Source organism: Falco naumanni, chromosome 6, assembly GCF_017639655.2.
Source record: "Falco naumanni isolate bFalNau1 chromosome 6, bFalNau1.pat, whole genome shotgun sequence".
Classification (NCBI taxonomy): domain Eukaryota; kingdom Metazoa; phylum Chordata; class Aves; order Falconiformes; family Falconidae; genus Falco; species Falco naumanni.
In genome coordinates, this window is record NC_054059.1 from 6154894 (window position 1) to 6179693 (window position 24800).

Below are 24800 nucleotides of genomic sequence, written 5' to 3' on the forward strand. Positions count from 1 at the left end.
TTGTGGTCTGGGGGTTTAGCTAAGGGGATGTAGAACCGTCAAGGTATGTCATAAATAACCTTGGACAACACTAAACAAGCACTGCCAAGGAAGATACAAGTTTTCTTTAGAGAACAGGATGGTGTGTTTCAGAACAATAGGATAAGAAGTTCTTAAGTCAGGAGAAATGAACTGCATGTGCAGGAGACCCTGTGTTGAAAGTTAATGCTGACGAAGACTTTGAGCCTTCATCTGAAGACCCTCCAGGTGGCAGCTCATGTGCACAAGGAGGCAGAAAAATATGTAAAACATTTGGGGGGAAATAGTTTGAGTATGTCTTTTCCAGGAAATGCTATGTATATGTATTAGATTGTAGCATAAAACCAGTGAGAACTGGAGCTGTGGTGTGCACACTAGGAGGAGCAATCCCCTATGCACCTGGCACCACAAATAAAGAACACGTCTTAATAATGGCTCTGTTGTTACAGAGTTTTATTTCTGAATCCTGGCCCAGCTGCACCTAGCCTCCTGTCTCAGCAAGGAGTGCTGGAAGGCAAGGGGACTCAGAAAACTCAGATTTTTTTGTATCAGTTTGGCACCCCAGATGGGATACTCTCTGCTTGGCTGTGGGACCCATTGAGAATGGGATGCCCTGGGTACCCCCAGGATTTCCTGGAGTGACTCCCCACCTCAACTGGATCACTGCAGGAGTGAATGACGGTCCGTTTGGTGGAAGGTATTCTTTGTACTGGTGTTAGGAATTTGTATGGGACTCCCAGTTTGGTTCTGAAGTGTTGGGGATGTCCATGCTGTTTGATAATTGGTTCTCAGAAATTTTTGGTGCGTGGTAGATCTCCTTAAGGCAATTCTTAAACTATTTTTATGCCAGTGTAATTATTCTGTGTTTATGATTTTGTATGGGTACTAGCCCTAATTGCATGTCCGTTTTTTATTAACAGTGGGATTAGTCTGTCTTTACTACAGGAGAGACTGCACTGGGAACAGATGAGAATATAAGTGTGTGGTGATACCTTGTGGAATAATCGCTGTTGTGATGTTGGCTGTTTAAATAAGAGGCTTGTGTTGTATTTGAATTGAGCTAGCTCTGGAATGTAAGGATGGAGCGAGATGTGGTGAAACTGCAAAGCGAGTGTGGAGTTCTGATCCACAGTTCTGTCGTCCTGCTGTTGCCTATCGTGGTGGAGGCAAATGAAGTAATTTCAGAAAATTGTGAAGAACAGATGAATGCCTGGTTTAGGCAAACTGCTGAGAATATGCTTATTGGAAGGAACAGCAGGTGTCTCTGTCCAGATTGTGGTCACTGTAAGCCTGTATTAGTTGTAGCATGTACTCGACGTTTTCTGTCGGGAAGGTGGGTGGTTCACAGAAGGTGGCCAGTGGACTGGGATTGAACAGGAATAATTTGTCATGATTCTGCAAGACAGGGGTGTTGCAGTGTGTGTGTGCTCATACCTGGCATTGGGATTAATAGTGGAAAAGAACTAGTTGGTGTAAGCTTGGGGAACTAAGGACAAATAGATGGGTAGATGGGAACTGGAAATCATTGTGGTCATCTGTACGGGAACTATTTGAACAATGGGGAATCAACCCTGTGGTGGCATCCTTAAGCCCCCTTGGGTGTATCTTGAGGCATTGGAAGGAAATAGATGGGTACCACCTGAAAAGCAGATCTTAAGTACTGTAACTAATGGTGGCCACTGTATAAACTCGATGACTGATAGAAGAGGCCACTTAATGGAACTGTAGAATATAATACTTTGTTACAATTAATGTTGTTTTTAAGAAGAGAAGGCAAATGGGATGAAGAAATGTATGCTAACATGTTCTTTACCTTACGAAACCACCCAGAATGGCAGAGAAATTGCAGATTTAATCTAGCCCCACAGGACCCCCTGATTTTAGCTTTGGAAAAACAGAAGGCAAAGGAAATTAAAGAAATTAAATGACTTGGTGTTGCTCAGCTTGCAGCATTGGACAAAGGTGTATTAGGAATGTAGAGAGGAGGATGAAGGGAGGCTTGAGGACCTTGTATTCTCCTTTTCAGATGACGAGCATGAAGATTCACATGAGGAGAGTGATAGGGGATCTAGGGATATTCAAGGAAGAGGTGACAATTCTTCCCCAATCACAAGCCGTATCTGTAGTAAAGCAGACCAACTCTTCAGGCTCCTCTTTGTGAGGCTATGGGTCCCATGGGAACTGCCCTGATCAAAGTCCCATTTACTACCTCTGAGCTAGATTCATGGGAAGAGGTAGTAAAAGGATAACTGGGATGACCCACAGGCTGTAGTTAAAAAATACGATTTGATAATCTGAAAGTTAGACCCAGACTGGGGGAGCTTGGATGTAATGGTAAGTGTGCCGACAGAAACGCAGACAATTGGCCATCCAGGTAGCACAGGCCCAGGTGCAGTCCCTTGTCAATGTGGCCACCCTGAAAGGTGGGGTGGATGTGCATTTTTCCCTTGGTCAGTCCAAATTGGGACCCAAACCTCAGTGCAGAGTATAAGCTACTGAAGAGATACCAGGGATTGGTATGATATAGATTGGATAATGTGGTTCCTAAATCAGTAAATTAGGTACCCCTCTATGAGGTAAAACAAAAGCTGAAAGAAACACCCAGTGAAGTCTTGAACTGACTTAGGACAGCAATGAGAAAATACGCCACTATGGATCCTTCATCTGATGAGGGGAAATGGCAGTTAGTGTCACTATTTTTGGGACAGCCTACCCCTGATACCTGAAAGAAACTTCAGAAAATGAAAGAACCAGATGTCAGGAATTTAGATTGCTTGAGGGAGCCTGGAGGGTATTTTGGAACTGGGATGAGGTAGAACATAAAAAGACAGGGGCTACTATAGCTGCAGTAATGCAGCAGGGGAACAACCCACCTGTGAAAAGAAACAATCAGCAAAATTTGTCCAGAGATGCGCTTAGGAACAATGTGCCTACTGTAAGGAACTGGGCCATTGGAAAAGAGACTGTCTGAAATTGGGTAAATAGGGAATTTAAGGCTCATAGCTGAAGTTGGTACTGGATAATGGGAACCTGAGGAATCTACCCTAGTGGATCCACTGGTTAAAATAAAGCTGGGGCATAGAATAAGGAAGTGGACTTTTTAGCTCATGCTAGTGCTTCATATTCTGTGTTGAATCAAATGTTAGAACCTGAGGGAAATAATGCTGTCAACATTGTGGGAGCAACTGGTCAGGTTGAAAAGGCTCATTTTCTAAAACCATTACAATATAAATTTGGAAAGCAAGTGGGAGTACATGAATTGTATTTGCCTAACTCCCAAAAATCAGTATTGGGCTGACATTTGTTGGGGCAGTTAGATGCTGAAATGAAGTTTTCATAATGGGCAAATAATATTTAAAGTAAAAGAAGAAAGATTGGCCAAAATCATGAGCTGAGTGTTAATAACTAATGTAAAACAAATAGAAGTCCACACTCAAATGATGGATCATGTATTTCTAGGAGTTGAGCCTTTGGGGTACCAGGAAGGTCCAAACAAGCAAAACCCATTGAGGTGAGGTTTAAACCTGGTGCAACTGCAGTGTGTGTAAAACAATACCCCTTGAAATCGGAAGATAGATGAGGAATAAGAGAAATCTTAATTGGTATGTACCAGTCCTGCCCATCAAGAAACCCAATGGGAAAGAGTATAGACTGGTGCAGGATTTGAGAACAATAAATCAAATTGAGGAAGTTTGACACACAGTGGTGGCGAATACTCTATTGACAATGGTAGAAATGATTTCGGTGTTTGATCTCAAAGATGCCTCCTGTCAGGTGAGGGCAGTCAAAAGCTGTTTGCTTTGAAATAGGAAAACCTGGGTTTGGGAAGAAAGACCCAGTTAACCTGGACAGTGTTACCCCAAGGCTTTAAAAATAACTATTTCTGGAAATCAATTAGCCAAAGAATTAGAAGAATGGAGTCCTCCCTCTGAAAACAGAACTTTATTACAATATGTGGATCATATCTTAATTGATGCCCCTACTAAAGAAGATTGTTGCCAATGGACAGTAAGCCTACTTAATTTCCTGGGATTAAGCAGATACAGAATATCCCAGCAAAAGGCCCAAATAATGCAGACTTGCCTCACTTATCTGGGATATGAGGTATCTGAAGGACAATGGGAATTGGGAACAGAACAGAAAGAAGCTGTTTGTCAAACAAGCCCACCACAGTAAAGCAGCTACAAACGTTTTTGGATATGCCTGGGTGGTGCCCTTTGTGAATATGTAATTATGGACTGTTGGTTAAGCCATTATATCAGATATTAAAAGGAAACACAACTTGGGTAGAATGAACTAAAGAATCCAGAAAACCTTTTCAGCAATTGGGGCAGGAGTTAGAGGGCCTTTGCGTTGGGCCTCCCAGATGTAAACAAGCTGTTTCTTTTGTTCTGTGAAAAGCAAGGAGTAGCTCTGGGAGTTCTGACCCAGGGGATGGGACCATACAAATGGGCAGTTGCATACTTCTCCAAACAGTTGGATGAAGTAAAGGATGGCCGGGCTGCCTGAGGGCAGTAGCAGTGGTAATCCTCAACGTACAGGAAGCCCAAAAGTTTACATTGGGGCAAAGAACGACTGTATTTGTGTCCCATGCAGTAACAGCTGTTTTAAAACAAAAGGGTAACCATTGGCTATTTTTTTGAAATACTGAGCCATTCTGGTAGAGCTTGATGATGTCACCATAATAACCACTAACCTTGTCAATTCAGCTTCTTTCCTCACTGGTGATGTGGCTGGACCCCATAGAGCATGACTGTCTACAGACAATAGATGAGGTATATTCCAGCGGCCCGGATCTAAAGGATCAACGTATCAAGGATGCTGAGGACTGATGGAAGCAGTTATATGCAGCAGGGACAACAAAAAGCCAGATATGCAGTAACTACCTACCAGAAGGTAATTGAAGCTTGCCCATTACGTGCTGGAACATCAGCCCAGAAGGCAGAACTGATAGCATTAATAAGGGCCTTAACACTGGCCAAGGGTAAAAGGATTAAAGTATGGACAGACTTGAAGTATGTCTTCAGAATAGTGCATGCTCATGGAGCTATCTGGAAGGAACAAGGGCTCTTATTGGTCCAAAGGAAAAGAATAAAATATACTACTAAAGTTACTGGAGGAGTGAATGGACCAGAGGAGGTGGCTATCATCCACTGTAGGAGCCATCAAAAGGGCAGCGCTGTTCAGGAAATGGGGAAACAACTTTGTGGACCAAATGGCGAAATGGGCAGCAGAACAGGTGGTAACAAATGCCATTGATCCATGAAGGTAAGATAAAAAAACTTGTGCATGAAATAACACCAGACTACTCTAAGGAAAATCACAAAGTGATACAAGACTTAGATGGGAGTAGGAAGGAGGGGTGGTTCTGCACTCCTGATGGGAAGATTAAAATCCCCAAGCGGTCAGCTTGGATAATTATTAAGAAAGAGCACAAAGTCAACCCACTGGGGAGTTGTGGTTACTTTGTGTTTAACATGTGGTTACCCAGATTTAAAATATCTATAAATATTTGACTGAAAAGCTGGTGTGCTGAAATTTGTACATCGAAGTAAGCCACATCACCAAATGATGTGACTTATGTTTAAAGAATAATCCGAACACTGCTATAAAGGTCTGGTTGGGAAATACAGTAAAGGGAAATTTGCCAGGTCAGCACTGGCAGATGGACTTTTCAGAATTCCCAGGGAAAAGGGGGGTATTGTTACTGATTGGTACTCACAGGCACTGTTTCTGAATGGCCTGAGGCCTTCCCCTGTAGAACTAAACCAGGCTTGAGAATTTACAAAGAAGCTACTGAATGAGATAATCCTGTGATTTGGGGTCCCAGATGTAATCTCATCAGATAGAGGACTCCACTTCTGTGCCACAGTAGTGCAGCAAGTGAGCAAGGCTTTAGGCATAGATTGGCAGTTACATACTCCCTATCAACCATAGGTAAGGTAGAAAAAATGAATTGTTCAATTAAGCAACAGCTAGCAAAAATTTGTCAAGAAGCAAACCTCTATTGGTATCAGGCCCTCCCAAGTGCTGTGCTCAGGGTTTGAACTAAGCCTTGGGTGAAAGAAGTGTTGAGCCCTTTTGAAATTTTGTATGGAAGACTGTCGTGACGGAGGGAAGACACAGTCACTCAATATGAGTGATCAGCAGACTTCATTTATTGTGCCTTACAGTCACCTTTTATGCCTTGTTATAATTAGCTCATACAATTACAAAAGTTAAGCTCATTATTGGTTAGTTGCCTAAATACCAAGCCCGCCCCTAGTTTCTCTTCTGTAGTTATCTGTTCCCACCTGTAACATTCTTTTCCCACCCCGATCTTCCTGTTACTGTGTAACAAGAACAGCCAAGGATAGTGTATTTTTGCTTTACTTCAGATAAGCTGAGAGTGATGTGCATTTTTGTCCAGCCAGCTGGACTATGTCTATGTGACCCTTTTCAGCTAGCCAGTTATCCACAGAAGACCTTACCAGTTCTTAATTCTGGGAGATTTAAAACAGTGGAGATGGCATTGTAGGCCAGTATGTCCAGGCCTTGGGAAAATAGTTGCAGAATATAAATAAAACTGGCAAGTGGCTCAGGGTAGGGAGCTTGATCGGCCTATTCATTTGTTTAACTTGGAAATTGGATTTATGTTAAGAACTTTGCAGGAGATCCACTGGAAGAAGAGTGGAAAAGACCATTCCAGATTTTGCTTGTGGATCCACTACTTTTGAGTGAAGAGGGCCCCTGAGCAGAAATGGACGTTGAGACTGTCAGAAACTTGTGGTTACGATTGCAGCATTGAGTTTACCAGTGTTCATTGGAGCATGGTATATATAATACAAGAAAATCTGTATTATAAAGAGACTCGAACAGTGGTTAATGGCACTAATCTAAGAGACTGTCGAGTATGTCCAGCTCTTTCCAGGGGTACTATGAGGACTTCTTTCTTTGGTGTTGCAGCAACTCACTGGAACATTGATAATGAAACTTGGCCAGAGTTTTGGAAAAGGCCTGGTGGGGGCTATTGAGAATATGATAACAAGTTATCCAGTAGGCACCAGATTTGATTTGCAATTGTTGAATAATACCCAGGTGATAGTAATAATGAGTGTGCATGGAAATCCAGGTCTAACAACTGTCAATGTGGGCTGTCAGTTTGCCGGAACTGTGGGAATTGCTCTTGCCGTGATGGGTGGAATGATTATTGGATAAACAAGGTGTAGGTGTAGGATCATGGAATTTAACTGGGGAGAATGTAACTTACAAATTTTTGTAGTAGAGCACAGTTAGAAACATACTTACCTGTGGGCTATGATGGTAAAAGGAACAATAGGATCTATGGGTGGAAATGCATAGGTTTCTTTTCTGGGAGCCAACCTCACTGCCACTGATGGCCCATGTAAGTTACCCCACAGATACTGGTGGTTATGTGGGGATGGATTTGCATGTAAACAATTACCCTCAGGATGGAAGGGAACATGCACTGTAGGGTATTTAACGCCCCAAACTACCGTTTATAACTGCTGTCATGCTCCTCAAGGGATATAGTGCACTCCATTGAAAAGAACTAAGAGATCTGTCAACCCTTTAGTGGAAAGGGGGTTGGGCCTCCATCGCTTCATGTGTTGGCTCATTCCCATGCTGGGAGTCTGTGAACTCTTTAAGAGCAGTAGTAAACACCTCTGCTACCCTAGAGCAAATAAACAATTCAACAGTAGATGCAATACTCAACCTGCAGATAGAAGTATTCTTCTATCTAATTAAGCAGTATTACAGAATTGACATGGCTCTTGACACACTATTAGTGAAGGATGGTGGAGTTTGTACAGTAATTCACACTAGCTGCTGTGCATATGTAGATAGAGATGCAGAAGTTGAGACTGATTTGGAAGAAATTATTATTACACAAAGTTTCCTTAATGACACCTCTTTTGGGTTCCAGGAAGTTTGGGAAAAGCTTATATTCTGGTTGCCAAATTTAAAATGGCTTAAGCAATTAATTAGTTATTGGACTCCTTTAATGACTGTATAATATGTGTATTAAGCTGCTGTATAAATAATAGCAGAAGAGGGTTACTAACATGATAAAATGATGAATTAGTATAAATGAAAGAACTCTTAGTATTTAGAAAAGAGGGAATTGATATGTAAGGGCTAAAAGATCAAGAGATTGGTCGACTTTGGTGAGTTGGCAGGGGTTCACTAGCCTTTGTATGATGTGCTAACATCTGTAGAACGTAGGGAAATACTTAGTTGCTACCTATTTGTGGTCTGGGGGTTTAGCTAAGGGGATGTAGAACCATCAAGGTATGTCATAAATAACCTTGGACAACAGTAAACAAGCACTGCCAAGGAAGATACAAGTTTTCTTTAGAGAACAGGATGGTGTGTTTCAGAACAATAGGATAAGAAGTTCTTAAGTCGGCAGAAATGAACTGCATGTGCAGGAGACCCTGTGTTGAAAGTTTATGCTGACAAAGACTTTGAGCCTTCATCTGAAGACCCTCCAGGTGGCAGCTCATGTGCACAAGGAGGCAGAAAAATATGTAAAACATTTGGGGGGAAATAGTTTGAGTATGTCTTAGTTTTCCAGGAAATGCTATGTATATGTATTAGACTGTAGCATAAAACCAGTGAGAACTGGAGCTGTGATGTGCACACTAGGAGGAGCGATCCCCTATGCACCTGGCACCACAAATAAAGAACACCTGCTTAATAATGGCTCTGTTGTTACAGAGTTTTATCTCTGAATCCTGGCCCAGCTGCACCTAGCCTCCTGCCTCAGCAAGGGGACTCAGAAAACTCAGGTTTTTGTTATCAGCTGTCTGTCCTTGGGTGTGAATTGGAGTTAATGTGACTTTACATACATGACCACCCATATTTGAATGTAATTATTGAGGTAATGATCCAGAAAACTATGGACAGGCAGGCATTGTGAATAGATGCATGGCTACTCATAAGTATTTTTGAAATATGAGCTTGAATGTCTGTCTTCAGGCACCACAACAGTTGCAAAAGGGTCCAAAACCTATTTAGGATAAATACTTTTTTCTAGTGCATACAATACTTCAACTTGTCAGGTGCTGGAGACTGTTCTAGACCACTATTGAATCAATGTATGAAAAAGTGAATGTTTAGTACTTGGTGATTACGTTTCTGACAATAGTGACATGAGAGATGATGCTATACCACAGCTAGAGACATTTTCTGCTTTAAAGATAACTTTTATTTAATTTCAATTTTAGCCCTTCATGGAAGCACCGTCAGAAGGAGAAGAATGCTTAGTACACACAGTTGGATTTTCCTGAAAGCTATGTATGTTTTGAATAATCGGCAGTGATAAATTAATATGATAAATGGATTAGCAAAATACACATGTGATCAAACTAGTAGATCTGTCAGCTTTAAAACTGAGGTGTCATGGTGTTTCAGGCATGTAGTCTGGCAATGATTACCTCGAGATGGCTTTTAATTATGGTTTTGCACTTTATTGGGAGCTTAGTGTAAGAAAGCATTCGGGTGAAGAAACCAAAGGAGTTGTCTAGAGACTTGTTAATATAAACAGTCAGATGTAGTTCCAATTCTTTACTTAAAATGCGTATTTATTTTTTAAAGGGTATAGTTGATATTCTTACCTTTTGGAAATGCTAAGAAATAACTTCAGGATCTGTATTCAGTTTAATGTGACTTAAATGCTTACAGCCGGTGGTTGGGAGGAAGGGGGATTCACAAGAGTAAAACCTGGTTATACCTAATAGTTTGTCCTATGTCATGCATGAATGTGTTGTAACTGATTCTTTTACTCAAATTTCTAGAATGGCATGAACAATTTCTAATGTCAGGCATCCTGATGAAAGATTTCCTGGCAACTGTAGTACAACAGATACAGGTAATAACTTATTAAGCAGCTGAAATTAATTGTAATGTATTCCCTTTTCAGGGCATCTGCATGTGAAATAGATAAAGTTTGTTTAGTAGCATACATGAACGTATGAATTGTGTTACAGTTCCCAGTCACTGATATTTAAGTGGTGAATCATGATGAAACTGCCAAACCTGATACGTTGATGAGAAACTTCATACGGATCTGGCTACTGAGATGAAACCACTTAAATAATTCTTTCAATAGTCACTTAACTTTTCAGTCATTATTCCAGTTGATGTTAACTTTGCTGTTGCCGTGTGTAAGCTAGAATGCCAGCAGGCTCCAGGTTGTGAATAAGGATGTTGGTGCATTATTCAAACTTGCATCAGGTCCATGTTGACATGGATACATGCTGTTGCAAAAGCTGGCATCTTTACAGAGCGGAGAAGGAAGTGTTAAAGCCCTATAATTTGAGGCATCCTGTCTTACAGTGGGGAAATAACAAATGTTAGCCAGGTATTAAAAGTGCCCTAGTAAGTAAGTGAAAATTCTGTGTAGCAGTGCTACCTATACAATGCTGTATTGTTCAGACGGGCAATATTACAAGTAGGAAGTGGTATGATTTACATGGCTGATCTAGGGAAAAGTTGAAAGTAGCAAACCTTGTTAGTGTAACTAACCAGTATATTTTATGTCTTTGCAGAGATGCTTGAATGCTGCTGCTCAGTTGAAGGTATGAATTCCAACAAATGTTATGGTTGATTTAAAAGCTTGATGTGGGAGTAATGCTTAAAACCATTGTTACGTCTGAACAGTGAAGAACCTATCGCAAACCTGATTGATAGATCTGATTTCTAAGGTTATACTACTCAACACCAGAACAAGTGAAGTGTCTGATAGGCTTCATAGTCTGTGCATACCTTTAAACTCAGCAAAACTGGTTTGAATAACTACTAATTTTTAAATGACTGCTTAGGAAAATGCATTATTGTCCACCCCATTTATAAGCAGGAGGTGACATGTAAACTGTTGTATTACAGATTGCATACTTGAAGTGGAGTGGGATTTGTGTGTATCAGCATTATGGAAAACAAGGTGAAACATTTAATGATCCATCTTGGCCTTTTTTGGAACTTTCTGTTCTAGTTCAGAGGTAGCTTAAAGTTTCCTGTTGCTTGCAGGAGATTTGTACATAGAATGTGGTCTGGATACACTTTTTTATTTAATACTTGCTTGTTGGTGGATTTCAGCTTCTGGAGTCTTTAAAAATTTGATAGAAGCTGAGAACCAGGTATTAGTTTTCAGAAATTGAACTCTTTGATTCTGACATGAGAGGGGGAATTATACTTGACTGGTTAGTTGCCTGTCATAGTTGATAGCAAAGTTGAGCAATAGGTGGGTAAAAGAGGCAAAATAAATCTTACTGTGGCATGACTGCACCTCTTGAGTTTCACAGAACTTGTTGGGTAGTGATAACTAATTCAACATGTTTAATATTTCAGTTTGGTCTGTATGAGAGAGTAAATAAATGGCAAGTTGTCTTTTGAGTAATGGAATAAAATTTTTCTGAACTAATAAACATCTCTCTTTGAATAGGAAAATGGTCAAAAGTGCAGGAACAAATGCTTTTAACTTATTCAGGTATGTAATTGTAAACCTTCTAAACATTTTTCTCATTTTAAGTCTTAAATTTGCTTACAGTTTAGGCAATTTTTTGTATTTTGACAGTGGTTGATAGACTTAACAGATTAATATGGTATGGTAAGTTGGTATAGTTAATTCTGTACATAGCTGGAATTGAAGAACACTTGTTCCCTAAGGTACAATGTGTGCTGATAGCTGTGCCTAACCTTGGTTAGCTTTCAAACCTACATGCAAAAACAAGTATACTTTATTACTGAAATATGTTGAAGGACTAGAGAATGTTTAATTTTTGTATAGAAATCAAACTATAGAAAAACGGTACATTTCCTATTAAAATTGTTTTCTGTAGTGCTTTTGTCTCATCTGTGATGATCATATCCCGAACCTGAATTCCTTGCTGAAAAACCTGATACGGATCCGGAATCTGAGATGAGCTCAAAAGACATTATTTAAACTTTCTGATAGGTATTATAATGTCTGTGGGGTTTTAGGTTTCTTAGAGAAATGGTAACACCTTGTTGTAAACAAAGTGTTGTGTGCTTCCAGAAATAGAAATTTCTCCCTGGAATGAACCATTTTACTTAGACATTGTTCTCTTTTTTTTTTTCTTTCCAGTGATAAGTTGGGACACTTTGTCAGTGCTTCCTGACAAATGTGGATGATCTGTAACTGGAAGGAAGCATAACACCTGAAGCGTTACTGTGGCTTGGAGTGGGATGCCATGCTTTCAAAAGCCTGCTGAAACAGCTGCTGTGATTTTGTTTAGTGGATAGTGTTCTCAGAAACTGTATGTGAACGAAAATCATTGTCTCTGCATATTTAAAAGTGTATTTTCCCAAAACGGTGACCTGCCCTCTGCAGGAAGGATAGCAGTGATATTGGGGAAATGAGTGTTGAGCTTCGATACATGGAAGACCCCCTGAGAGTATTGGCCCTTCTGAAATATTAGGGTATACAGACTTGCTGAGAATTGAAGATCTTTAATAAAACAGTGGAACTCACAGAGAGGCTCAGTAAAGAATGGGAGAAAGCAAAATGGGTACCCACTCAAACCAATGAGTCTGCCTGTATCAAGTGAGGGAGAGGGGAATTGGGGCTTTATGGACTGCCACTTTAGCCTGAAAAGACCAGTACCACAACAGCACAACTGCCCTTTGAGGAATACAGTGGCAATGGTACCTGCTTGCTGTGGGGGAAATTGCTCAGTAGTGGGAGAAGGGAGTACATACAAATTGGAATTTGTACTTTGAGGAGTCACTTGAAAACTAATGGTCCTATATCACAGTAACAGCCTATTTGCTATATTCAGCAAACTGGCAGTCTTCCACAAAGGAATGAGGGGATCATAAATTGGTCAGCAAGTAAAACTGAGTTTTAAAGACAGATTACTATGTACGTAAAGATGCAATCTGCCTTAAAGCATGACTCTCAAAACTAATTGTGAGGAATGATTTTTAAAGGAAGAAACATGAGAATGGCATGATACCTAAAAATTGATGGAGCTAGAGTTAACTGAGTTACTTCAAAATGCACCAAAATACAGAAAAAATTACCCTACAGTCTACAGCCAAAAATGACAGCATTGGATGCCAGCAGCTCCTCTTTAGAGAGCTGGAGGAATTCCTATAGCTAATGGGATGTGCCTGTTTCTAAATGACGGATTCGATGAAAAGCCCCATTTTCTGTCTAAGCAGTATTGTGAAGTGCAGAACACTGCCAGTAGCAGCACCTTAAAGCATTGGGAGTCTCAAAAATAAGTATCATCTGACTACAAAAATGTACACTTCAGGATCTGACTGAACCGTGAGTGCATTGGCTCAGTGAGCATCTCCTGCGCCTTGGCTGAAGGCTGCTCCTTTTCAGCAAGCATGTAAATCGGCCTATTGAATGTATCGGAATCTGCAGGAATTTACTACAGAACAGCTTTCCCTTTGTTTCAACAGGATTTATTATGTTAACAAATATTGCTGAAAACGGTAGGTATTTTCATGTGCCATGTTTTTTTTGTATGTGCTCTTTCTTGAATAAAGATGAGTATGTGGAAAACCTAGCTGTTGCACATCAGGTCTGTAGTCACACAGTGATGTTCCTTGACAGCTTGTGCTTTGCAAGGGCTACAAAGGCAGCGTGGCAGTGTTGCACTAGCTGGTACAGCACGTACTGGATACATGATACTCCACATTGTCCGGGAGTCACTCAAGGACAACAAACTATTAGTGATCAGGCACGTCAGAAGTAGAGGACCAGTCTCTGTCTTTTGCCCACTGCAGTTCTGTGAAAAGTCTGGGTGCTGCTAATTACATCTAGTGAGGCTACTTGGATGGTAAGTCAAAAATTTGCTGGTTCTAGTGAGGGCAGTCTCTTGGAGGAAAAAAAGATGTCAAAGACCAGAGAAATGGGTAATGCAGCAGCAATATTCGGTAAGTACTTAAGTACTCAAAAGGATCTGTATATGACTTGCATTATAGGGTCAGAAGAATGTTTGTGGCGTGCATTTTTAGTTAGACATACTATCTGTTTATACTCTTGGCTGATAATTAATTATCCTAGCCAAAATCGGGACATGCCAATATGAAATACGGAAGCTTTCAAGGAGTTACTGCTCTATGTATATCCAGTAAAATTGGTGAGAATTAATTTATCTTGTGATTTCTGAGATGAAATAAGAGGTAAAGTTTCAGGATTCTGGGTAACACTTCAGGTACCCAAAATGTCACGTCAATCTTGCTCTGTGTATTCTAAAATACTCCTTGGGGATGGCCGCTGATCCGGGGTTGATGGTATGAGATAGAGGCTGTCAGAGAATGATGTTGTTATGCTTGTCTGGTCATGGAGGCCTGTCTGCAGGAGTGGTGTTTAATCATGAAAAAATGTACCTCTCACTTGACATAGAAAAAGCTAGGTGTAGCTAGTGATAATGCATATTGGCTATTCAGCTGCAAACCTCTCTAATATGAATGCTCCAGTGCTATAGGGCTGCAGAAGATGGGTAACCAGTGAAAAACCTAAATTAGAGGTATAAAAAAGTCTGCATGAACAAATGTTTTAACCATGACAAGTTTTGGAATATGGGATCAGTGGAAATTATATAGGAAGATCATTTTTCTAACTAATGTTAAGATGGAAAGAACAATACTTTGTAATAGCTTTTGCTTTATGGGAGGGGGATAATGTATTTGCAACTTGTGGATTTAGTTCTGGTATGTTTTTTGAGTCTGAGAAGATTTATACAAGTGATTGAGATTTGACAACTACAGCGATGTCATCCAGAGTTAGTGTGACACATTTTGAACACATGGCATGAGACTTCTCTCTGCAAAAGTACTTCATTTAGCTTGAGATTGTGCAGTAAACAGAATGAAAGTTCCTTAGGTTTTTTGCACTGTAGTCTGGACAATCATTAGCATTGAACTTAAAAATGTCACATGGCTGTTGGACTGTGGTCCAAGAAATCAATGGTTAGGCACACTATTCTGGAAGATTGCCATGTATCAATCTTAGTAACTGGGCAAAAAAAGCAGAGCCTATTTTTAAGTTAAGCGAGTGGCAGGCTTACAAGCAAGAGGAGTACCTTGCAACCACAGTAAAGCTAGAGTAGCTCTTTATCTGCATAAATGCTTTACTATAATTTAAAGTAATGACGTCCTGCTAAGGTGAGAGGTTTTTGTTGCTGAAGAACTTGTCTTGCCAGTGGAGGCGAGCGAAACTAAGCTGGCAGCGGTTATTGCACCACAGCAGCCTTGCTGTGTCAGTGCATTTGCTGGTGTGAAGCCTGCTTGAAATTAGAGAGCCTGGTGAAAAATTCAATGTAAGCTGTATTGTCAGGCTCCCATCCTGCAGAGAGGAGTGTGCCACCTTGGCTGCGGCTGTATTGTGTGCCAGCTTTGGGGGTGCTGCCTTCTGGTGCAGTCAAGCTCTTGATTGTATAAACCTGCTGTATAAAGCTTGGGTATGAGTTTTGCAAATTAAAAATGGCACTCAACTGAAATTAAATAATGGTTGGTAGAGGAAGGGACTCCTTAAGACAGTCAGACATGGATACAGCAGAGTAAGCAAAGTGCTGCTTTGCCCAAGGAAAGGTATTCTCTCCAATAGAGTATAAACCCTGCCTTTGGGTCAGTTTTTCTGCATGCTGCCTACCATACTCCAGAGGACAAAGTTATAATCTGAAGTATGAATGAATTTAACAGAAAATGGTGATTTCAGGTGAGGGTACAGATGGAGGCCTTCATGTGCTATGTAAATATGTGTCTAATGATTGACGTTCTCCGTACTTGTTAGATTTGGTATTGCAAGCATTTTTGCTTGTCTGCCCCTGTCTGTTTCCTTAGAGCATAGGAACTGGAGAAGTAAATTAATTAAAACTGAATGCAATTTTTCAAACATCATGTGGCTTTTTAGTGGATAGTCCAGTTGAGCTATCAGAGCTATGAAGACGGTGCTTCTCTGCCATTGTCTCAAACTTCCTGCAGACTCCGGAGGACAGAGTGGCGTTTGATGCTCGGAAGAATGGCTGTATTGAGTGGGACAAAGTCTGCCTCGCTCAGTATTCTGTTTGAGGATGACCAGTATAAGGAACAGGAGAAGTATAGAGAGCCTTTCCAGCAGCTTGCTTGGGAATTTCCTGAGGAGATTTTAATTTGTATTTGAATACCCCTTGGCAATTACAACCCATCTCAATTTAAAAAGATGTGAAACATGAGTGTTTACGGGGGCTCTAAAATATATGTAGTAGTGTGTATGTTAGTAACTGCGGGGAAGGTGGGATTGGGAGGGGGCTGAAGTAAAAGATTTTTTTTTTAATTTCCCTCTTCGAAGCAGATGTCACTTTCAGCTCTCACATTAATGAAAACAGTGGTAAGTGGAGTCCAGTTAAGGCCCCAGTGCTATGCCAGCTTGACTGTTCAATTGAGCTATGTTGGAGGTGAAAATTTTAATCGGTGGTGTGTGCTCTTGCCTTCAGTACCCCTGAAATGCACTTCATACTTCAGGCTTCTCACCACACCTATAACTAATTTTTTTAAATTCTTGGAGTTCTCAGTAGCTGAAGGAACACTGTCCTGCCAATGATGGTACTAGTTTTATGGTTGCAGGTGAAGAATGATTAAAATCTGTCCTAAAATAAAGTTCAGTCATAATTCTGTATGGACAGAAGCTAGAAAGATGGACTGAAAAATAAATGCTTAGACCTTATTTTGAAATTGCCAAGTTGATTGAAAAGTAAAGGTTGTATTTTTAAATCATCTTAAGATCGTTAAAGAGGAAGAATATACAGCTACCATTAGATTGGTGCACTTTAACTCGACAAAATAGGAAATAATTTGCCTAGCCTTAGTGGTTTGAATTTTTTAGGCAGAATGAAGGATGTTGCAGATACTGAGTCCTGGAAGAAACATTTGAGACTTAAATTCTTGTAAGTGCATTGGCTCTGTCTGCTAGTTAGGTCGCTTTCTGCAGCGCAAAATAAATTGCTTCAGTGTCTTAGTTTTGCTCCATCAGAAAAGTGCAATAGTGAAACAGTGAGCGGCAGTTCCTAATGTCATTTAGACTGAAGCTGACCGGTTCAGAGTGATTATTCTTTCCCCAGTGTATCTTAGAATAAATGTTTTCTGGAAATGGTTGGATTATGTAGTTTCTGATTCTGAAGATTTTAAGCTGCCTATTCGATACTGCAAACAAAAAAAGGCTCGGTATGTGGGAATTAATGCTCCCCCCTCTTCCTGTTCTGCAGATTATAAACCACATAATGTAAGTTTAATGGAAGGAACAGGAGTTAACCTTTCAGAACACTTCAAAATAACATTTTGTAATAAACAGTATTACACTGCTGAGAATGTTCCCCCTCATGAAATTTCTGGGGGGAACAGTGTCTGGGTTTTTGAAAACATGTTTTTGAAGTGCTCTTAGAGATGGCCGCGATTGGTTTGTCTTCATTTATGTGTACTTGAACCTAACCAGTTCTGTTGCTAGTGAAAAGTCATTCAGCATAGTTTCTGCTAATTTGACATACGAAACCTTCCCCCCACCCCCATGTAAAGAGGGGTGTTTATCATGACCCTTCATCAGGGTTGACTGCAAGGTGTTCCTTCTGTGGTTTTGCCTTCCCCCCCCATCTGCTATGACAAGAAGACTGGAAATAGTATGAATACTTTCTCTGAAGATTTTGCTGTAGTTTGTAATTTTATAATTAGAAAAGTAAGACTGAACAATTGTAACAACTCCTAAATATACATTCTATAAAAGTGCAGCCCCATTATGAGTTGTGCTGGATATGGGGAAGTCCAAAGCTTCTAGCTTACAAATAGGAAGAAAGACGGCTTTCCAGGAGTTCCGGAGATTTGGAGAGGCTTCGCTTCCTCTTGAGAGGATGAAATTACCAAGAACCGAAGACCACCAGTGCTACTGCCTGATAAATGGTAGGAGGACAAAAATAGCATAAAATGTTGTCTCCCTATATCTGAGGGTATGCTTCTTAAAGGAACACTTTAACTTCATGGGGATGTTTGAATGTGGGAGCCTGTGGTGCCTATCATGTACCATAGGGAGAGGAAACAGTCCTGTAAGGAAAGGGCATTCTTTGTGTACAAAACTATATGGATATCAGACTTTTTAAGTGCAAATAGTCCTAAAATATTGGAGGAGTAAAAAGCAACTACTAAAGGAAAGCTCTTCCACCGAAGAGATGTAAAAGTAGAAGTTACTGAGAATAAAGATTTTTGTCCTCAAATTTCATGCTGCTATGTCTTGGCCAGTGACACCAGCCTAACTTCCTACCCTCAAAACAAAATGCCTCATAGTGTTCCCAGCCTCTGGCTTCAGGACAGCAGTTCTGAGGCTGTGACATGCTGTGGGTGATGTCATACTTTGGCCCTTTTGATTTAAAGTTTGAAGTTCCTCTGCCATGGTTATGCAGTCTTGTAAGCAAGATGTCGTTAGTGAGCTGTGGTGTAAGGACCACTGTCTTCCTGCTGGCTATTGCCTGACTGCACTAACTTTCAAAGGAAAGATCCACTTAGCTTCTGCTTTGGGTTGAAGAAACAGTGACAGTGACCAGGATAGTTGCCTATAACGACGCTGTTGTATCCTCACCTATCTATAAAAGAAGAAAATTCTCTACCAAGAAGAAAGGAAAATACTGCTTTCCCCACTTCTGGGTTGGTACTGGGCTCTCCATGCTAGAAAGTTCCAGCAATAAAGTAGGAGTTAGAAAAAGGTGGAAGGTGAGTATTATTTTAAGATCTCTCCTACTCGCGATTACTGTAACAGGGCTAAAAATCAACTGTACTTCATACATTATACTCAGAAGAACCATAACCATTTTTCTTGTTCAGAAAGATCTCAAAATTCTGCCAAAATAGCCTTTATTGAACTTGTTCTTCTTGACTAGTTTGAATGCTGGCTATGAAATGGGCACCTCAAATTCATCAAAAACGCAGAAGTGAACTTCTGCGAAAATGATAGCCTTTTTTTATAACTGCAGGAAAAAAAAAAAACCAGAGTTGGCATCTGGCCCTGGAAGCAAGTATTATGAGCTACTGCTAGAGCTTCCAAACGAAAAATGAAGTGGTTCTGAAAAATTTCTTGGCCTCTTTATTTCATATATAGTTTAATCCTACCTCTCAAATTTGGTGATTAAGCTAAATAATATAGAACATGCTCTGTCTTGGGCCAAGCTACAGAAAGTTATACATGAGATATTTGCTTTCTGTGGTTGGATGAAACATCTTCCCTTTTACTGGGATCTAACCTTAATACAAATTTAGTAGTCTTCGCTGGGGAGCATACAGATTGCTTGCTAAGAAATCTGACTAGCCAACTGGGAAGTCATAAAGAGCCTGTGAGGAAATGCTAATGTGTTAATCGGCACTATTGCCATCAGCCTGAGGGTGGAAGAATCTGTCTTTGTTACCTAGGCTGAGCTATAGGAAGCAGGTGAACTGCTAAGCTGGGGTTGTCTTATGTTTGTTTTAGAAAGGTATTTGCATCAAGTGTGCGTAGCTTGCAAAAGTTTCTACCCTCCTTTCTCATTTCTGGTTCTAATTTTTTTCTATGTTTAGACTGGAGGAGTTCGTAATGTTTTCAGACCAGAAGATTCTTCTGCAGCGTTTCTTACAGCCTTCTTTTGGTGGCAGCAGATCTGTATCAATACTGTTGATCTGAAATTGGTTAATAGTTTTTGTGTATCAAATTTCGAGAACTGATCTTTTGATATAAGTTTAAAGGGGTTAAAAATGTTGTCACTAAATTACATTCATATTTTAGTACACGTGAGAAGATCTATTGAGTAAGAATTTCTTTGTATTTTTCATCAGAGAGACCTAAGCTATTGCTGTGGATGTGGCAGTAAAATCTAAAAGCATCTGAACTGGAAGGGTATGAAAGAATTCAGAAACTCCTGCAGTTAACTGTCATCAGCGATTTTAACTTTTTTTATGGACATGCCAGATATTGATCCTGTTGTAACTAAGAATTGATGTAGTGGCAGTAAAAAATGTATATTCTCACACAGTTGCATTGACCTCTTACTGCTCTATACATGCCTCCAAACATTGCTACCCATTGGTACCATAACTGCAGAATGAGAACACAAGAGCTACTACAAGTGTCTTGGTTAATTTGAATGTGGTATCAATGAACAAGTTCATAGATTTATCAGCCATGTATTTAACAAGTCATCAACTGATAAAAGATATTTTAAAAATTGGCCCTGATAGATTTAAGTTTTTACAGTGAAACTTCCCTGTAATTGTTCTTACTTGCTGCTACTTTTAAGATCTAAACTTTAAAAACTAAACCTGTATGTTTTTACAGGACCAAAGTGAGAGTTCTAAATTATTCTCTGAAGGCATATTGTAAGCATAATGTTCTTCATATGTCCCCTGCAGATCACAGAATAGCAATTCCTATTTTCTAGTGTCCAGTTGCTAGGTAAAATTAAAACTTTGCATCCCTGAAGAACTAAGTTGTTTCTAGCAGCATAACGCAGCTGTATTAGTCATACTGTATTAAATTACAAATTTGTTCAGGTTTGAGAACAGGTTATGTTGCCCCCAGTGTCCTGTGCAAAACAATGAAGAGATACCCGATTATAGCTACACAAGCTGGAAAGGGTAAACTTACACACGTATGCTGAAGCTCTGTGTTAGATCTTGAGCTAATTCTAGTGTCTCTCAAGGCCCATATAAAAGTAGAGTAGGTTTTTCCAAAAGCGGATCATTGAAAAGCAGCAAGCAGAGCCTGAGGTACTAATAGTAAAGTAGTAATAGTTCCTCATCCTTGTGCTCTAGTCTGAAGTTTGTGCTGTAAATGAGAACTCCCTCAGTGTAGCATACTCCAGGTGCCTTTAAGAGGAAGAAAATAAAAAAAGCAGTTGTATACAAAAGTTATATTGTCTGCTCTTGGGATCTGCAGAAGTGCTGCATTGGACTTGATCTTAAAGGTCTTTTCCAACTTAAATGATACAATGATTTATGTAGTTGCTTCTGCCTTGTACCTGGCAAGGATTTAAAAGTGGGGGTGGGAAGGGAAGATTGTTCTAGTCTTACAAGGACCTTGGAGACACGAGGTTATTTGGGCTCATGCATGCTTGAAAGGATTTTTAGGTTGTTTGGTTACATGTTAAGTAGCCTGGCACACTTTTCCTGAAAGCTGTGTATTGGACCTGCTGCACAGGGCACTTCCCTTCCCGAGTCATCAGCAATGTCATTACTGGTTGACTGAATAGGCTGGGGACATGAGCCCCATCAGTGGCAACTGGGCATCCATGCTGTTAATGGTTAGTACAGTCTGGCAGCTGCAGCCTGGGCCAGCTAGCACACTCACATGCAATAAATAGTTGGGCACGGTTTAGGGGTTAAGGTGGATGAGAGCTTAGCTGTGGGAATGGAAGCTGTGCTGGTTAACAGCCCGTGACCTGTCCCACCTACTGTATAGCTGTAGCCACCGTCTGTGGTGTGCCCTGCTCTCCTGGGGAGGGTGCCCAGACCTCAGCGAGAAAGTTCTGTGACCTAGTGACATGCCGTCTGCCTTTGCAGATGGGCTTAATGCACAAAGTAATTCACATGGGGTTAAATAGATCCCGAGAGTCCCTCTCCTTGTGTCCCACCCTTCAGCTGGCTTTTGTATGTGTGCCAGCTACTAGAATCCTGATGGCTGCTAGTTAGTACGGGATGTAAGGGCAGGGCTGGATAGGTGTCTGCGGTGGAGCAGGATCTAAATAGAGCAGTAAGTTCTCTATTGATCAACACTTTCATTTGTGGCTCTATGCAGTGAGTTGCAGCTTCAGCACTTGGCTACCTCACACTGCTCAGGTGAACAGGATAGTGCTACTGTCCTGAGATGACACAGATATTTTGAAGATGGATACCGATGAGGATTGTACTCTGCAGTTCTCTTGTGTGAGTCCTCATAAGGCAGAATGCACCAGGATGTTAAAGATTCTGTCTTCTCCAGCCCTTCCATGCTAATTTGATGTAAACTTGCCAGGGGGTGGTAGGGTAACAACTCTCTTGTCACTTTGCTGAATATCTTGTCTCCTCTTTCCGCAAAGCTTTGCCAGGCACTGGCCTAATGGTAACACACCTCTATGTAAGAGCTTTAAAGCATCAGATGCTATGGGGAACAGGATGGAAAAAGCAGTAGCAGTGTTATCTTGCTTTTGTACCCACAGGAACAGTAAAGCAATATTTTTTTTCTTTTTTTCCTTCACACTGGGAAGTCTCTTCCCATAGTTCCCTCACCCTTAGGTAAGCTTGTGAGCTATTTGTATAGGAAGCCTGTGGTTTATAGGTCTATAGTGGGATGAGGATTATGTGATTAGAGGGAATTTGGAGTAAGAGGAACATTTGCACGTATACTTCTGCAGGAAGTGGAAAGGGTCTGGGATGAAAAGAACAGATTAGTGACTGCATGTTCTGCTTGCTGCAATGACAGGGTATTTGCAGCATCGGACTGAAGAGTCAAGAACAACATTCAGCCTCCTGCAGTGGGTATTAGCTAATGGAAAAATGCAAAGATAGGGCAAGCATAGATACAATAGTGCTTTTTTGTATGCTCCTTCAGCCTCTGCTGATTTTTACTACAGACTTTAAATAGGGTGTTATCTCTGTGTTTAATAATTTTAGATGCGAATTTCTTCCATTAATTAGGCTAGTTATTTGGGGGGTTTATGGAAATACCTACAGCTTCATGTGACAATGAATTGCCCAGCTTAGTTGCATATGCATAAAAGTAGCTCCTTTTTGCTTTGCTATCTGCCAGTTTGATTTGGTGCCTCCTCATCCTTCTGTTGGAAGAAAGAATGGAAGAGTAGAGGAAGAACTACTCTAGTTTTCTCCATGCCACTTCTGACTTTGTAGGCCAGTATTCTGTTCCCTCATTTGTTTCTTGTCTGTGTCGAAGGTATAGGTTCTGAATAATTCTTAACACTGCTTTTTTGCCAGTAAGCGTAGGGCGTTTATAGTTCTTTGTGACAAGGCTGGGCATCTGGTTTCTGAGTGATAATAGTCAGTTTGGGATGGCTTTGAGTTGGCATTTCCACATACACATGGAAGTGACTTCACTGTTTTGTATGCATGCAAAAATAGAATGCTCTCCTCCTCCACTCTTTCAATACTTAGACATTAACCTATGGTGTACTGCAAAATACATTGAATTCTACAATGGTTGTTCTGAACCTATGGCTGATAAACAACTGTGTGAAAATCCTCCAACTTAAATTAGAAAAAAGCAAAAGGTATTAATGGAATGTGAACTAAACTACCTTCTGCGGCTCCTGTTGTGCCTTTCTCTTAGAATGTCAGCTCTGGAGTGTTTGATTTGGAGGGAGTGGTGGGTGGTGGTGTACCTGTGTGTGGAGGAGGGGGTGATGTTGACTGGAAAGAGGAAAAAGCGGTGATTGGTATGGTAAAGAAGAACTTAAAACATAGATACTTTGCAGAAATAAGTAGTCCAATACCCTTTCTTTCACTGGCACTGTTGCTATAGCACAAACGTAAAGCAAAAGGAGAAGCCGTTCAGAAATAAGCTGTTTCAAGACCTTCAGTCTATATATAAAATTCACCACCAAAAAATTTCTGGAAGAGCCCCATTCCTCCTCATTACCAGGCTTGCTCTCTGCCTATGACCATTTGGGCAAATATTTAGTAGAATGCAGGCGATTTCAACCTCAAAAGCCCTGAAATGTATGATGTCCATCTTGTAGAACTAGAAGAATTAAAAATCAGTGCAAAAATACTTTGTTTATTGGTTTGGGGGTGGTGGTGGTGGAGTCTTCCCAACCATCAAGAAAGAAACATCATTTAGTGAGTGGATAGAGCTGTACTTTTAAAGATCAGGATAATTAACCATATCACAGAATCCATCCATCTGCTCAAGTAGGGCCATCTAGACATGCTTGCCCAGGACTATGCCCAGATAGCTTTTCAGTATCTGCAGGGATGGAAACTCCACAATCTCCCGGGGCAACCTGTGCCAGTGCTTGGTTAACCTCACAGTGGAAGAGTGCTTCCTGATGTTCAGAGGGAAGCTCTCATGTTTCAGTTTGCACCCATTGTCTCCCAATCTGTGAACAGAACTGGATTTGCAAGCACTTTTGTTTGCTGCTTTTGTTTTTCTGACTTAGTTGGAAGAAGTGAAGTGTTTGAAGAGTTAGCAAGGTCAAAGTTAGAGACTTAGAAACAGTTTAAATAAACAGGGGAATAACGTTGATTTTGTTTGAATTAGTGTTACTCCTGCCTAGTTTTGGAAAAGTGAAAAGATGGAAAGAATGTTAAAAGAAAATATTACCATTACTTAAGTTCAGTCTGCCTTTGCTGAAATTGTGACAATTTTAGATTGTAAGTTACTTAAAATGGAAGAACTTTTAAATCTATGTTACAGTGTAAGAAAACTTCGTATCTACTAATCTCCTTTTGGTTAATTTCCAACTTGCATTTTTCTCCTAATAGGCAGAGGCCTTGTATTTTGTAACTGAGCCTATCTTTTAAAACATAGAGCCTCTGACTGATTGAATGAACAAATTAAACAGAATTTTAATTAAACAGGTATTTCCCCGCATAGTCTTTTTTTTTTTCCGAGGATCTCACAGGGAAAATAGGCCAATGGCCAGTTGTGCACTACATGGAACAAACTGCAGACTGTAGTCCGCTGATGTTAGATATCTTCATAACACACAGATCTAATAACTTGGCAGCCTTACCAAGGAGTCTAAGGGCTAGGAATGGGGTGGAAAACGTGTTGTCGAGAAGCCCCAAGAGTGGCCAAATCATTTCAGAATAGTGCTGTGGCA

The 24800-nt window shown here is 40.5% G+C and overlaps 2 non-coding genes across 2 annotated transcripts; both read left to right on the top strand.

Moving 5' to 3' along the window:
* The first annotated feature begins 10037 nt into the window (after window positions 1-10037).
* Window positions 10038-10104, top strand: LOC121090815. The gene has a single exon (XR_005828738.1). It is a non-coding gene; the product is annotated as a small nucleolar RNA SNORD50 (small nucleolar RNA).
* Window positions 10105-11872: 1768 nt separating this feature from the next.
* On the top strand, window positions 11873-11943 carry LOC121090814. Its single transcript, XR_005828737.1, has one exon. It is a non-coding gene; the product is annotated as a small nucleolar RNA SNORD50 (small nucleolar RNA).
* Window positions 11944-24800: the final 12857 nt, after the last annotated feature.